The 15,436-nt window shown below is 48.2% G+C and overlaps 1 protein-coding gene across 3 annotated transcripts in view; it reads right to left on the bottom strand.

The window, feature by feature from the left end:
• Nucleotides 1-15,436, bottom strand: part of DGKD (diacylglycerol kinase delta) — a 101,781-nt gene that overhangs the window by 47,694 nt on the left and 38,651 nt on the right. The gene's annotated exons all lie outside the window — the stretch shown is intronic.

The raw sequence follows: 15,436 nt of genomic DNA, 5'->3' as shown, positions 1-15,436 counted from the left end.
ATCTTCCTGACATGGCAACATCTTCAACGATCAGAGAATTCATCAAGCTGTGCACTTCTAATATTGTGTACTATACGGCAATTATGCCTCAATTAGGCTATAAAAACCTGATATGAAGGTCAACATATTTCTGTGTGCTGACATACTCCTTAAAGAGCGCTACGATCCTTTCTCTGAATGACCAGGGTGACCAGAGAACTTATCACCCAAGCCAGGAAACTTGTGCAAGTCACAGCGGGTGCTAAAAATAATTAACGAATGTTCAGGCATCTATGACCGTTGCGTAAGCTGGCACCGCCCTGACCAATCAGCACACAGAGCTCTGGAACAGCAAACACCCAATCTCTTCTTGAAAGGATTAGAGACTTCCTGAATAAAGCCCAGGTTCCTCCCTCAGGAGACAGAGCTAGCCACCCTTAGGGCAGGCGCTGCACCTGTGCCCTTGGGAGAAACACCCAGCCTGCAGCCTCCAGCCCAGTCCCCCTCTGCCCTTCTTGGGATGAAGGAGAGCGACCCCAGAAAGGGTGGGGTCCACCCCATGCCTACCCAGTCTCCAAGTGCCTGACTATGCCACCCCACCCTCTGCTGACCTTTGTGACCAGTCAATGAGCAGGCAGCACCAATGGAGCCCCTTGCAGGAGGGCAAAGTCCGGCCCAGCCCTGGGAGCAGCTCGGCATGGCACAGCCTTCACTGGATGGGTCTGCAGGGCTGACTGCCACACTCCACAGGGTGCTAGTGATGGCACACCTGCCATGCTCCTCCCAAGTATGCGTGTGTCATGTGTATCATTCATGTGGTACTGTCACACTTGAACACGCTCTCCTGCCAGGGAGAGGAGGGATTCCTGAGCCCACACACAGCAGAAGACAAGAGACTAGTCTGGTCACTCTGTGCACTCTGAAACACCAGGTAGTCCAAGATAGGGATACAGATTTCCTTTCAAAACAAAACAACAAAAAAAAAACCTTCCTAGAAAATATCATTTTCCTTTCAAGTAAACAAGACAAAACAAAATAAAAAGACAGGACCTGACCTAGTCATGCCCAGGGACATTTACCAAATGATGCTGAGCAATGACTAAAATTATTAACTTGCAAGGCACCTTAAGAAAATTTCAAACTCACACACCTTCCCTTACTGTGTCTTCTTCCAAAGACTCAGAGCAAGTGCATACAGTCAAAAAACGGTCTCTCGGCCGACTATTCTGTCTTTGTTGATTTACAAAAACAATTAACAAGCATGCTACACACGCTTTGGAACCACATCCAGTCTCAGTCTCTCTCTCTCTCTCTCTCTCACACACACACACACACACAGCCCAGTGATGCAGCTCGATTTTCACCCCTGCAGCCCCACTGATAATCAGAGCACACAGCTTACTAATGATCACATCCTGTCCTGCAGACTGACTGCATCTGCTCCCATGGCTTACCAGCCCTGCCGCCCGGGGAGGCCACTGTCTCTTCTGCCCTCAAACGTTCCACTTCAGATCGGCTGAGCCAGACCCAAGGGCCCGCTCTCAGCAGAGATCACAGCCACAGCCGGGCCTAGGCCTGCTTCTTCCTGCTTGCTGAGATGCAGAGCAGAGGCGATTCTAAAGCAGGACTGTGCAGGATCAGCGACTGTCTGCGCCCCCACCTCACCTGGCACTAACTGCTCCCAGGCCTCTCCCAGTCACATGAACACACCTGCACCTCCCAGCAGCCTCACCTTGTGCCGCCATGATCGACAGTAACTGCAATAGTCAGGTTCCCAACACCCCAGTCAGCTCGGCAGAACCTGACCTCAGGGTTCCTTTCCCAGAGATCAGCACTTGATCAGGTGCAACAAAGGCCTCCCCACAGCAGGGAGCTGGAAGGTCAAGCCGTTGCCCCACGTGGGCAGTTTCTACTGGCCAGGCAAGAACACTGTGCACTCACGAGAGATTTAGGGGACCAGGTAAGAATAACCTGTAACGCAGGAAATAGCTGAGATCCTCGCAAGCTGCAAAGGAGAAGTGATGGCAAGCCCTGGCCAAAGGTCACAGATCCTCAGAAAGGAGCAGCCCTGAGAGCCCCACAGGCTGCCACCTGCTGGGAACAGCTGGGAACAGCTGGGAAACTCGGGGCTCCTGGCTGGCCCCAGGCAGGCTTACCGGAGGACTCTTCGCAAGTCCCCATAAACCAGAACAACCAAGGGCCAGCAGGTTAGACGCAGCTGCCTTCTGACTAGTGGCATCAGGGCTGGAAAGAACACGGGGATGACATCTGTCGACCTGACTGGGAAGACAGGTCCTTGCATTCCACAACCGTGACTGGCAGACAGACTCAACATAACAGAACTGAAAATACTCTACCTCAGCCACTGCAAAGCTTCCTTTTTTTTTTTTAAAGATTTATTTTTATTATTTTTTTTTTATTGGAAAGGCGGATATACAGAGAGGAAGATCTTCCGTCCGATGATTCACTCCCCAAGTGAGCGCAACGGCTGATACTATGCCGATCCGAAGCCAGGAGCCTCTTCCAGGTCTCCCACGCGGGTACAGGGTCCCAAAGCTTTGGGCCGTCCTCGACTGCTTTCCCGGGCCACAGGCAGGGAGCTGGAAGGGAAGCGGGGCTGCCAGGATAGAACTGAAGCCCATATGGGATCCCGGGCGTGCAAGGTGAGGACCTTAACCACTTGTGCCACCGTGCCGGGCCCAGAGCTTCCTTTTTATTTAACCAGGCAATGAAACAAGGTTACTTACATGTTCAATTACACTTGGTTTTCCCACAAACTGTACTATTCCAGTTTTTATGGGTTGCAGCCTAGTAACTCTTAAGGACAGTAACTCTTTCCTAATACCTACTCTGAAGCTACAGACGCTGTTTTTTAACACTATAAAAATTTGACCTCCTGTGAAACCCCTATAAATCAGAATAACTGCTAAGGGCCAACAAGTTAAATGCAACTGCTTTCTGACTAGTAGTGGTGAGTGGTGCTGGAGATAACAGACTTGTGGGTGCGCGTCAGGTAGCCTGCTACCATGATGTCTGCAGGCATTATGTATGTATATAACAAAATCGTTTACTAAAACATTCAACTCAACAGACACCCCTCCTCTGCCCAAGCCCCTGAACTCAGGGAACACACTCATTGGCCAGGTAACACACTTTCTTCTCTGCCACATGACCCCCAAGCAGCCACTCCAGCCCAGGAGAAGACACTACGGAACAACAGGTCATCCCAGGGAACCACTGTCCGCATCACATCTCCAGAGATGGTTTACTTTCTTTTCTTTTTTTTTTTTTTTTGAGATGTTTTTTCTATTGGAAAATCAGATTTACAGAGAGATCTTTTTTTTTTATTAATAAAATTTATTTTGACATTCTTTACATACTTAGAGTAAGAAGGTTCAAGGGCTACAGGAAAGTGGATAATACTAGTATGTTTTCCATATTGTTACCTTCATGTTTAAAAGGGGGGTATTAAGGGAGAAGGCCCACCCAATTTCCCACCCTCCCCAAGTCCCGGGTGTAGGGCATGCTCTGAGGTTCTTGCTCAAGTGGTTTTGATATTGCAACAGTTATGAATCGCTGTCTGTTGGGGGCACTGACCATTTCCTGCCCTGTGATTGGCCCTTTGCCGATTGGTGTGCCTTGGTTATCTTTAAGTTGATTGGTCAGGTTTGACAGATAAGCAGGGGGGCTTGGCGGGGGAGGGGCTGGAGCGTACCGGTCATAAGGGACAACGGAGTTAACGGACACAACGGAAGATCAGAATAAAGCGCCTTGGAGACTCTCTCAAAGTGTCGGGTGATTTCTTCCGCGGGACGGGAGGACCCCCGATTGCTGTCAATCTTGCCACTCCAAGCACTATGAGGTCTTTGAAAAATCCACTGATTGACATAGTCCATCATAGCTGAGATGGTTGGTTGACCCGTTCTGTCTTCTCTCTTTTCTTCGTTAGGGTTCTGAGTCCAGCATTTAGATTAGGAAGATCTCCAAAGAAACTTCTTGTATGTGCTAACAAGTAAAGGGCCTGGCACCGTCCATTGCTCCAATTCCAGGTGGCCACAATGGCCGTAGCTGAACTGAGCCGATCAGAAGCCAGGAGCTTCTGGATCTCTCAAGTAACTGCAGGGTCCCCAGGCTTTGGGCCGTCCTCTACTGCTTTCCAAGGCTACAACAAGCAGGGAGCTGGATGGGAAGCAGAGTAGTTGGCACATGCTCTGGTGCCCGCACGAGATCTGAGAGGTTCCAAGGCGAGGATTTAATCACTAGGCCATCATGACAAGCCCCAGGGATGGTTTTCTTAGACATAGCCTTCACGCATCAGGCAGTGGCCTTGTCCACTGTTTTATGTGGACCTGTCCACATACAACAGGCCATGGAACCTAGCGACAGAGCCTCACTTGTAAACACACGCATGGACCTTGAGACCAGATCTTCTGGTTAGGTGAGCAGGTCCAAAATGCCACACGTGTCCTTGTAGGAAGAAGACAAGAGGTGGGGAAAGCCTTGTGCAGCAGGAAGAAAATGGAAATGGGGAACTGTCAGCCAACAGCAGCTGGAGCCCCAAGTCCCTAGATGGACATCAGAGGGACCACAGCCTTGCCCACCAAGATTTCAGGGGCCTGCGTTTTCAAGCTACATGATGATCTGTTACAGAAGCAGCAGGAACAATGCAGCTCTAACAGATGCCACCTTTATGAATCCCTGCCGTCATTAAGCACTGTGAATTCCACACAGGCCTCCTTTTGTCTGGAACACTATGGAGAAGCAGCCCTCCAGTGACACACATCCTAATTTACTTTGCATTCAACTCAAACTGGAAACTCTATTTTCCATGCCCATTATTGGGCCAGTCCATTTTCCTAGCATTAAAAATAGACCAAGAGCCTGTCCTTTCCTTCAATCTACTCTCACATGTGCCAGCCACCAAGGACTCCCGTCTCACATTCCGTCCTCTTCACAAGCTCTTGCTGCCTCTGACTGCTGTGCTGTTCTACAACTCCCTTCTCTGCCCCCAGAACCCCCAGAACCCCCCCAACTTCTCCAGGCAAAAGTGTCACCCTCCGCCAGCTATGCCACACAGGCCCATGTGCCTTAACAGTTCAATGCGCACTGGCAAGCCCAGCCTGAATTCTTCTGTCACCATTTTTCAAGGCACACAATACAAAAATGGGGATGGGGGTGCCCTGGAATGCACTGAGGCTTCTATTACAAGCTGTCTAGAATGACATCAGAACAAGCTGAAATTCAGCACCTGTGCCCAGAAATGAGGCCGTGAGATTCACTTGAGGGAGGGAAGGAAGGGAGGGCCCTGAGCCAGGACTCAGATGGAACAGCGGCACCCTCTCCTGAGCAGCCACTGCCCAGATGTCCTCCCTCAAGCTCCAACATGCACACCGGCTTCAGCTTCACAGCACACACTGCCATGTCAGGGAGTGAGTCTGCAACTCGGACACACCAAGGACCTGGTCACTGCAAAAACCCATGACAGAATGTTTACATCAAAACAGTTCAGGTAGAGCCAACCCACAATACCGGACATATGCTGACTTATGTGTGACATATGTACAATCTCATGCTTTCCTACAAAAAAATCCTGAAGGAAATGGCAAAAAGAGCTACCATGGAAACATGCTTGTGCTGCCCCTATTGTAAAGTTCCTTCCTAAACATAATTACTGCAATGTAAACCCTTTAAGAAATAAGTCAACAGGCACTGGCACTGTAGTACCATCTGTGATGCTGGCATCCTGTAGGGGTGCTGGTTCAAATCCCAGCTGCTCCTTTTCCAATCCACCTCCCTGCTGCTGCGGCTAGGAAAGCAGCAGAAGATGGCCCAAGTGCCTGGTCCCCGTTACCCCTGAATGCTACCTGGCCCGCCCCGGCCAGCACAGCCACTGGAGGAGGAAAGCAGCAGACAAGGTTTTCTCTCGCACACCTGTTCTCTCTTCTCCCCTCTTCCCCAACCTTCTCTCTGCCTTCTAAACAAAGCAATCAATCTTGGAGAAAATTAACAAACTGACCCTGGTGCTAGTTTTGCCAAGTGCACGTATGCCCCAACTACCTGCCGCAGGCGCCCTCTGCAGTAGAAGCTTCCACCATACCCTTCCCCCTCTTTCCCGCACAGGGCATTGTGCTCCGCGACCAAGAGCTGTGAGCAGCAACCCACAGCCGAGCACACTGATCCCCACACACCCTCAGGCACCCACCATCCAGGGTGCTGAAAGGAGAAAACAGCTTTCCTAAGAGGCACACCTTGCTCCCAGGGATTCCTGCGTAACTTTAGATAGGAGGCTGCCATACTTGCCAAACGACACCTAAATGCCCAAGGAAAAATGAGACAATTCCAAGGTGCCTAAGCCCCAACGAGCAGGGGCACAATGACCGTGAGGCTGGCCTGTCCCCGTGTGACCCAAGAGCCGAAACGCAGGGAGCTCCTCTGCTATGCTGGTCCAACAACACAGCCCATTTTAGTCCAGCTCGTGCCCACACACACCACATGAGCCCCGCCGGACAGGGTGCTCAGGACGCTAAGCGCAAAGAGAATCTCAGGCTTCCAGTTCAAGATGTTGTGGAAGGTGTGACCTGGGGTCAGTGCTGAGACACAGCAGGTAAAACTGCCACCTGTGGCACTGGTATCCCATGGGCGAGGATGGTGTTGAGTCCCTGGCTGCTCCGCTTCCCATCCAGCTCCCTACCAATGTGTCTAGGAAAGCAACGAAAGAAGGCCTAAGCCCATGGCCCCTAACTAGGAGGTAGAAGATTCATTTTCTCTATCTTTATCTATAACTCTGCCTTTCAAGTAAATAAATAAATCCTTAAAAAAAAAAACAGGGGGTGGTGAACAAGCCATTAAGACGCCAGTGCTAATTAATTGGCACGTGATGGTATACAGAACCTAGAAGCCTCCAGAGTCAGTCCCAACCTTGGCTGTTCCCTCAAATCCTGGAAAGCTTTCTGAAAATAGTCCATTTGGAAATCAACATCAGCATCTCTGGGGATGACATCAGGAACTGCGTAATTTTTAAGTCCCAAAGGGTGCTCCACACAGCAGTTTGTGCCACAGTTCCAAAGCAGCACATGGGAGCTCCCTGACAATGGGGGTGAGAAGAAAGACTTCACAGAGAGTCAGTTTGTGTACGAGCTTTGCGGAGTGGAGAGGGCCTAGCAGGAGAATCCAGGAGGAGCAGCCCCAAAAGGCCAGGGCCTGGAGAAGACTGTGTACAGGACACGCCCTGGAAAGGACAGGCTGGGCTGCAGCAGGTGTGTGCCAGGGCACAGTAAGGCCGGGCCAGACTCCTACACGTCAGAGGAGGAAGCAGCAGCAGGCATTGCAGCACAACTCCACAATGCCTTTATATCGTGGGGATATTCCAGTAAAACTTGTCCTCCTTCTATGAGCCACAATTCAACTGCAGCTGCTGCCCACAACTTGAGAAGTGGCATGGGCCAGGCCAGGGTGCTATAGGGGCAGCCTGGAGCAATTCACAGGGACTGCTCAACCGAAGCTATGTTCAGTGACCCAAAAAATTAGGCAACACTGAAGAAATTTACAAATATCAGACTAGAAGAAAAATACTAAATGACAAAATAAATGAATTTGGTTTATTACTTTCATTCATTAATTTAAAAAAAAAAAAACCTCACTGAGTGCCTAAGCACAACGGTGACAGTCCACATATGTCATGCCCAACTGTGTGAAGGCATTCAACCCTGACAACCGCTTCTCAGATGGTGAAGCTGAGTTGCAAGTCAGCGCACACTCTGCCCCAGCCAGCAGCTGGTGAGGCTGACGGTTCTGCGCGCATGCCTTTACACACCGTGCTACCAGCCAAGGTCCTGCGCTTTCAGAGACATTACAAAAGAGGAGGAGGGAAAACAAGAGAAGAAGGGAGAGAAGGAAGGGGGATGGGAGAGAGGAAGGGGAAGAAAAGAAAAACTGAACCCTGCTGTTGAGCCTAGCCTAGCCCTGGCTGCCACGCATGTTCAGGGAGTGAGCCAGCAGACAAACACGGGCTCTCTTTCTACTACTCTGTGCCAGTCAAATCAATAAACCCTAAAATAAATAAACCCTAGACATTCAAAGTCCTGTATTACTCAGGGATGCCCACTTTTTGCTGCTGTGTCTCCAACCCACCACCTCCAAATTCCAGCTTCATGAAGCTTTAGTTTTCAGCATGGCCCAGGGTAGACCCCTTGCAAAGTCCTTGTTGAATCGAGGAATAAATAATTGAGCAAAGCTTTCAAAGAACAAAACAAAGCACAAGATCAGAGGATAGAAGACTGGAACAGGAGAGGACGTTAAGAACATTCACAGATCATCACAGACCAACACAGAAATGCCAATTCTTGTGACAGACACACTGTCCTTGAAGCAAATGGCACCTAACACTTCGCAAACTGTACACATAATCTTAAACGTTGGATGCTTATAAGCATCACTGAGTAACAAGACATGGGAAAAATTAAACAAGTGACAATTACTGATTGCTAAGCGGAAACAAAGAAGCAAATGGACAGTTCATGGTAACATTACAGCACCAGGGATCACAAAACAGAATTTGGAGCCCAACTTGTGAGGCCAGAAGACTCTCATAGAGCCCCATAGAGACAAAGGCAGTGAATAGACAAAACAAAAGCCCACCTTCAAACCAGGGCTACCTCACACCAGGCTTAGTGTGACTGGTTGCCACCCTGCTTGCCCAACACCAGGCAAAATGAAGTCCTTTCTTCTTTTGTTGAAAGGCAGAGTTACAAGGAGAAAGCGGGGAGAAGAGACTGTCCCTCTGCTGGTTCATTCCCTAAACGGCCACGCTGGCCGGGCTGAGCCAGGCTGAAGGTCTCCCACAAGGCTGGTGGGGCCCAAGGCCTGGGATCCTCCGTGCTTTCTCAGACCGACTTGCAGGGAGCTGAAGCACAGGTAGGGCAGCCAAGCCTTGAACTGGTGCCCATGTGGGACAGTGTTACCAGCGGGGACTGGCTCACTGTGCCTCAGCGTCTGCCTAATCCACGTCCTCTCTGAAGGAGGGGACACTGTCCCGGGACGCCTGCTCACAGTGTCTGTCAAGCAATTATGAGGCATCTCACAAGGAACAAAGGCCAAGGAAGAAACAAACTGCCATCAATATCTGCAGCAGAACCAGTGAGCTTTCTGACACAGACTGCCAAGACTAACACACGCAGGACACATTCAATAAAATAAAAGGCGAGACTGGAGGCTCCGGAATAGGACTTAAAAGCTTAGAGAGGAAATCGAAGGAGTGTGCTTAAACTGTGAAGATAACTGAGACTCAAAATCAATACCGCGATTTCCTAACAGAAACCACAAAAGCGCATCAGAAGAGAGATGGGGGCAGGCAGCTGTTGCAGCACCTATACCCACATCCTACATCATGGGCCCTGGGTTCTGGCCCCAACTCAGCTTCCAGGTCCAACTTCCTGCTACACCCTCAAGGAGGAAGCAGGTGATGCTCACCCCACGTGGGAGAGCCAGCTGCAGTCCCTGGCTCCTGGCCCCCAGCTGGCACAGGGCGTTTGGGCAATGACCCTGAAGCTGGGAGATTTATAATTAACAAGAGACAAATGATGACAACCATGATAAAGAGAACATACACACACAGAGGAGACAGTGAAAAGACCTAACCTAACATACAAGTTACTGAAGACCCAGAAACAGGGAAGATTAAACAGGTGCAAGATAAGATTCAAAACGTAAAACACAGATTACAGAACTACCATGAACATTAGGCAAGAGAAACACAAAAAGGCTGCCTAGTGAAACGCAGAAGGAGCCGAATCCCCAGGAAGAGTCTTAACCGCAGTCAGAAGGCAAGAGAGACTCCTATGGAAGAGGTCGGCGGAGCTCCCGGCTCTGGGCTTTGCGTGGTCCAACTCCAGACACTGTGAGCATGTGGCAAATGAGGCAGAGGATGGAAGATCTCCATCTCTCTTCCAAATAAAAAAAATGAAAACAAATACAATTTTTATAGAAAAGAAATTTTGAAAAGACAATTTGCTTGTGGGCAGAATTAAACCAAAGCCATAATACAATAAAACAATTTTAGATGGATAAAAGAAACCAAATTGCAAATCAAAATTATTTAGTAATTAAAAAGACCCTTCAAAAAAGTGAAACATGGCCAAGGCTGGTACTGTGTCACAGCAAGTTAAGATGCCAGGTGGAGAGCCCGGTGCAATAGTGTAGCGGTTAAGGGCCTCGCCTTGAATGCGCTGGGATCCCATATGGGCACTGGTTCTAATCTCAGCAACTCCACTTCCCATTCAGCTTCCTGTCTGTGGCCTGGGAAAGCAGTCAAGGATGGCCCAAAGCCTTAGGACTCTGCACCCACATGGGAGAACCAGAAGAGCTCCTGGCTTTGGATTGGCTCAGCTCCAGCCATTGCGGCTGCTGGGGAGTGAATCATCGGACAAAAGCTTTTCCTCTGTCTCTCCTCTCTGTATATCCACCTTTCCAATAAAAATAAATAAATCTTTACAAAAAAAAACACGCCAGGTGGCCTCCGGTTCAAGTCCCCACTAATCCACTTCCAGTCTAACCCCTAGCCTGTGCAACTGAACAAGCAGAGGCAGATAGCAGATAGCCCAAGAGCTTACCCTACTGTACATGTGGAGACCAAGGCCAGTGCTGGGCCTCACAGCCAACTGGGGAGTGAACCAGCAGATGGAAAATCTCTACGTAACTCTACCTTTCAAATAAACATTAAAAAAATACTTTCAAGTAAGAAAAACAGAAGCGTATACCTGACGGAAGGTACACTGTACTGGATAAAGCTCCAGACAGCGAGGAAACGAAGCTGCTACCAGTAACCCACTGTTGGCTGTAATGCACCTTGGAAGTGCTTGGGCTCCTGCCACCTGCACCAAAGTCCTGGATGAATCCTGGCCCGGCCGTAACTGCTGTGGGCATTTGGGGAGTGAATCAGTAGGTGCAGATCTGGCTCTCTTTTCAAATAATAAAAAATTTAAAAATATATGAAATTAAAGAATAAAAAATCCAGCAGAAGAGAATATAAGGTCTATGCTTTTTGCATTATCTGAAAAATACTAGAAGTTCTGCAGACTTTAACACCAAGGGCACACTGTATAGTCTGTAAAAGACTCACTTAAAATACACAGGAGGGGAGGGCCCAGCACAATAGCCTAGTGGCTAAATCCTCACCTTGCAAGTGCCAGGATCCAATATGGGTGCTGGTTCATGTCCCAGCTGCTCTACTTTCCATCCAGCTTCCTGCTTGTGGCCTGGGAAAGCATTGGAGGATGGCCCAAAGCCTTGGGACCCTGCACCTGCCTGGGAGCTACAAAAGAAGTTCCCACCTCTTGGCTTCAGCTTAGCTTGGCTCAGCTCAGCTCACTTCCACCACTGGGCCATTTCAGGAATGAACCAGTGATTGCCAGATCAGTCTGTCTCTCTCCTCTGTATAACTCTGTGTTTCTAATAATAACTTAAAATTTTTTAAATAAAATGAATCTTTAAAAATGCACATTAGGACCCGGTGTCATGGCCTAGCAGCTAAAGTCCTCGCCTTGAATGCACCAGGATCCCATTTGGGTGCCGGTTCTAATCCCAGCAGCCCCGCCTCCCATCCAGCTCCCTGCTTGTGGCCTGGGAAGGCAGTCGAGGACGGCCCAAGGCCTTGGGACCCTGCACCTATGTGAGAGACCTGGAGGTTCTGGCTCCTGGCTGCGGATCAGCGCAGCACCAGCCATTGCGCTCACTTGGGCAGTGAATCATCGGACGGCATACCTTCCTCTCTGTCTCTCCTCCTCTCTCTATATTTGACTTTGCAATAAAAATAAACAAATCTTTTTTCTAAAAATGCACATTAAACAATGGAAAAGACAAAAACAGTTCATTCCTTTAAGAAAGTTAGGATATAAACTTATAAAACATGAAACAAAACAAGTGATAAAAAGTTACAACTCAGAGTAACAACATGTAACTAGCTACAGACTGAACCAACAGTAGCCTAAGTGTAGACAAATCCAATTACAGACAATAATTGATGCTTCAAACGCATAATTACGTGAAACTTACCAGAGCCTACCTTAAATAGCAACAGAAAGATTAAACATAAAAGGATGGAAATTATATACCATTACTAATCACACAGTTATTAAACAAAACTATTACAGCTACATTAACTTCAAAGCAGACTGCAGGCTTCTTGCTAAGCAATCAGTCAGACAGGCATCTGGCCTAGCTGTTAGGATGTGGTGGTACACCCTGCAAACACCCTCCCTGTGAGGCAGCAGAGGATGGCCGAGACCTGACTGCCAGCTCCCCACACAGGAAGGGGTCCCTGGCTCCCATCTTTCTGCAGGCGCAGCCCTGGATGCTGCAGATGGGTGTCTGGGAAGCGAGCCAGAGGATGGAAGCCTGGACTCTCCCTTCCTCTCCACTCAGCCTCCCAACTTCCTCCCGCCCTCCTTCCCAAATAAGCAAATAGAGTTTGCTTCCAAACTAGGCTGGAATACACACAGGACTGCAAGCACACAGCTACACTGTTTTTCCCCATAATCTTTCTTAAGATTTATTATTTATTTTTATTGGAAAAGCAGATACACAGAGAGGAAGAGAGACAGAGAGGAAGATCTTCCATCCAATGGTTGCAAGTGGTTGCAACAGCCGGAGCTGAGCCAATCTGAAGCCAGGAACCTGAAGCCTCTTCCAGGTCTCCCACACGAGTGCAGGGTCCCTAGGCTTTGGGCCATCCTCGACTGCTTTCTCAGGCCACAAGCAGGGAGCTGTATGGGAAGCAAGTCTGCTGGGATTAGCACTGGTGCCCATATGGGATCCCAGCGTATGCAAGGTGAGGACTTTAGCCACCAAGCTACTGCGCAGGACCCTTCCACATAATTTTTACTGAGAAATAGTTCACATACAGCTCATGCTTTTAAAGTGTACAGCTTAGTATATTTTAGCATTCAAGGTCATAACTAGGAGAACTAATTTCAGAACCACTCCACAAAGAACGCCTCCCACATCCATCAGCAGTTCCTCCTCCTTGCCCCAAGCCCAGTTACAGCTACTCCTGCACCTTCTGAACCTGGAAAGCTGCCTACTGTGGACACTCCACACAGAGTCAGACAACAGGTGGTGTTCAGTGTCCAGCTTACTCCACTTAGCATCCAAGTGGAGCTAGCATTTCATTTACATTTAAAACTCTTAAAGGTTTATATATTTTTCTCAAAAGCAACTCTACTGCTAAGAATTTATATACTGCAGGCCCCATGCAATAAATAGCCCAGTGGTTAAAGTCCTCACCTTGCATCCACTGGGATCCCACATAATGCAAAAAAAAAAATCAGAAATGCACTAAATTATCTATGTGCAACTGTAATATTGTGTATGCTAAGAAAAACAGAAAGTCCTAAAATAAAATAAAGACTACACAGACACTGACATGGTTGATGGCTGCCCAGGACACTGGAGATGAGGGGCTGGTCTGCTCTGGACCTGGCATGTCTCCCAGGCTTCAGCCTGGAACAGGAGGGCCCACAGGAGCCAGTTACATCACCGACCTGGCGGGATTCCAGTTGGCCAATGGCACACCTGAATGGACATTCCTTACATAGTTGGGACACAGACAGCCCCTTTGCTCACCCACGTGTCTAGAGGGGTATAAAACTCCTGCACACATATCTCAGAGGCCCTTTTCGCCTACCTCTTCCTTCCCCTCTGCGCGAAGGGGGCCCAGGAGCGGATTTTCCAATAAAGCTTCCATCACAACTCTGAACAACTTGCCAACATTATTCCACCAGTGGGCGGGCAGGTGGTGGTCATCATCTAACAATGGTGACCACCGTGCAATATTAAGGAGAGTTTCCTGAAGAGTATTATAATGGGAAAAGGGGTGGAGGTGCAGGCATACAGGGCAATGGGTCAAGCATCCGCCTGTGAGTACCTACATATGCATCCCGTCTGGAAGGACCCGTTCAAGGCCTACCTACTCCACTTCCAATCCAGCTTCCCGCTACGCAACATGATGGGTCAGACCCTGTCCCAGGAGACCCCCTGGGGCTCTGGGCTCCTCACTTAGGCCGGACCTGGCCCTGGCTCTGCTGTACCTCTGGGCAGTTCACCGGGGATGGAGAACACTTGTCTTACCTCTGTGCGTGAGTGTACACCCCACTGGATGGGAGAACTCCATCTCTAGTACTCTACTTTTCAACTAGAAACTGAACTGAATTGTTAAAGCTTAAATTAGTATTTCTAAATACGTGTTTGATGTGAATGAAATAAGCCAAAATATATTACTAGGAATATATGATTATGAACATGGATGATTCTAAAACTTGCTATTAGAAAATTTATATTTATATAGTAAATATAATAAAGTTTAAATTTTGACCAAACCTTGATCTGAAAAATAATCTGTCTGTAGGAACATTCTTTTTTTCTACTTGGGAGAAAAAACAATTTTTGGAGCATAAGCAGAACTCAGAGTCCCATATGTTTACACTATATAACTGTGTGTATGAGAGATTAAAAAAATACGAGAACAAGAATAAGTAAATCAGTAACCTGTAAAAACTAAGTCATAAGAAGCAGAAAGTCATACAACGATGCTACCCCCTTCCCCAGACCAAAAACAGAAAATAGTGTCTGAAAAGAAAGTTCCCCAAGTATGAGAAGTAAAACTGAACAACAGAGCCAACAATAAATTAGTAGGAAATGTGTAAGTAATTAACCAAATATATCATCTAAATTAGTGCCCAAACACGCTAATGAAATTCAGTGACTTTTCTTATTAAAAAAAACTCTAATGACCACAAGCCAAAGCATAATCCATTTTCCTGGTGAAAAAACTTTCTCAGTAAGATCATCAGTAAAATCTGATTAATCCGGTAAACCAAATAGTAACCCCAAAGATTTATAAAAGAACCCGTATAAAAATTAGAGACATGCTTTATATCCAGATAGACAGTTTAATAAAGAAAAACAATTTTAGGTGCCAACACTATGACACAGCAAGCTAACCCTCCTGTGGCACCACATCCCAGATACCAGTTCATACCCTGGCTGCTCCACCTCTGATCCAGCTCCCAGCTAAGGCCAGCTGAGGAAAAGATCTCTCTCCCTGTAATCTTCTCGCAAATAAATTTTTTTAAAAAGGGAAAGGGAGGGCCCGGCGCGGTGGCGCAAGTGGTTAAAGGTCCTCGCCTTGCACGCCCGGGATCCCATATGGGCGCCGGTTCTAATCCCAGCAGTCCCGCTTCCCTTCCAGCTCCCTGCCTGTGGCCTGGGAAAGCAGTCGAGGACAGCCCAAAGCTTTGGGAACCTGCACCCGCGTGGGAGATCCAGAAGAGGCTCCTGGCTTCGGATCGGCATAGTATCGACCCGTTGCGCTCACTTGGGGAGTGAATCATCGGACGGAAGATCTTCCTCTCTGTCTCTCCTCTCTGTATATCCGCCTTTCCAATGAAAAATAATAAAAATAAAT

Source organism: Ochotona curzoniae, unplaced genomic scaffold, assembly GCF_017591425.1.
Source record: "Ochotona curzoniae isolate NIBS_2020 unplaced genomic scaffold, NIBS_Ocur_1.0 contig_2294, whole genome shotgun sequence".
In the NCBI taxonomy this organism is placed as follows: domain Eukaryota; kingdom Metazoa; phylum Chordata; class Mammalia; order Lagomorpha; family Ochotonidae; genus Ochotona; species Ochotona curzoniae.
Note: the sequence above shows the minus strand (reverse complement) of the source record. Positions and strands in the feature narration are given on the sequence as shown.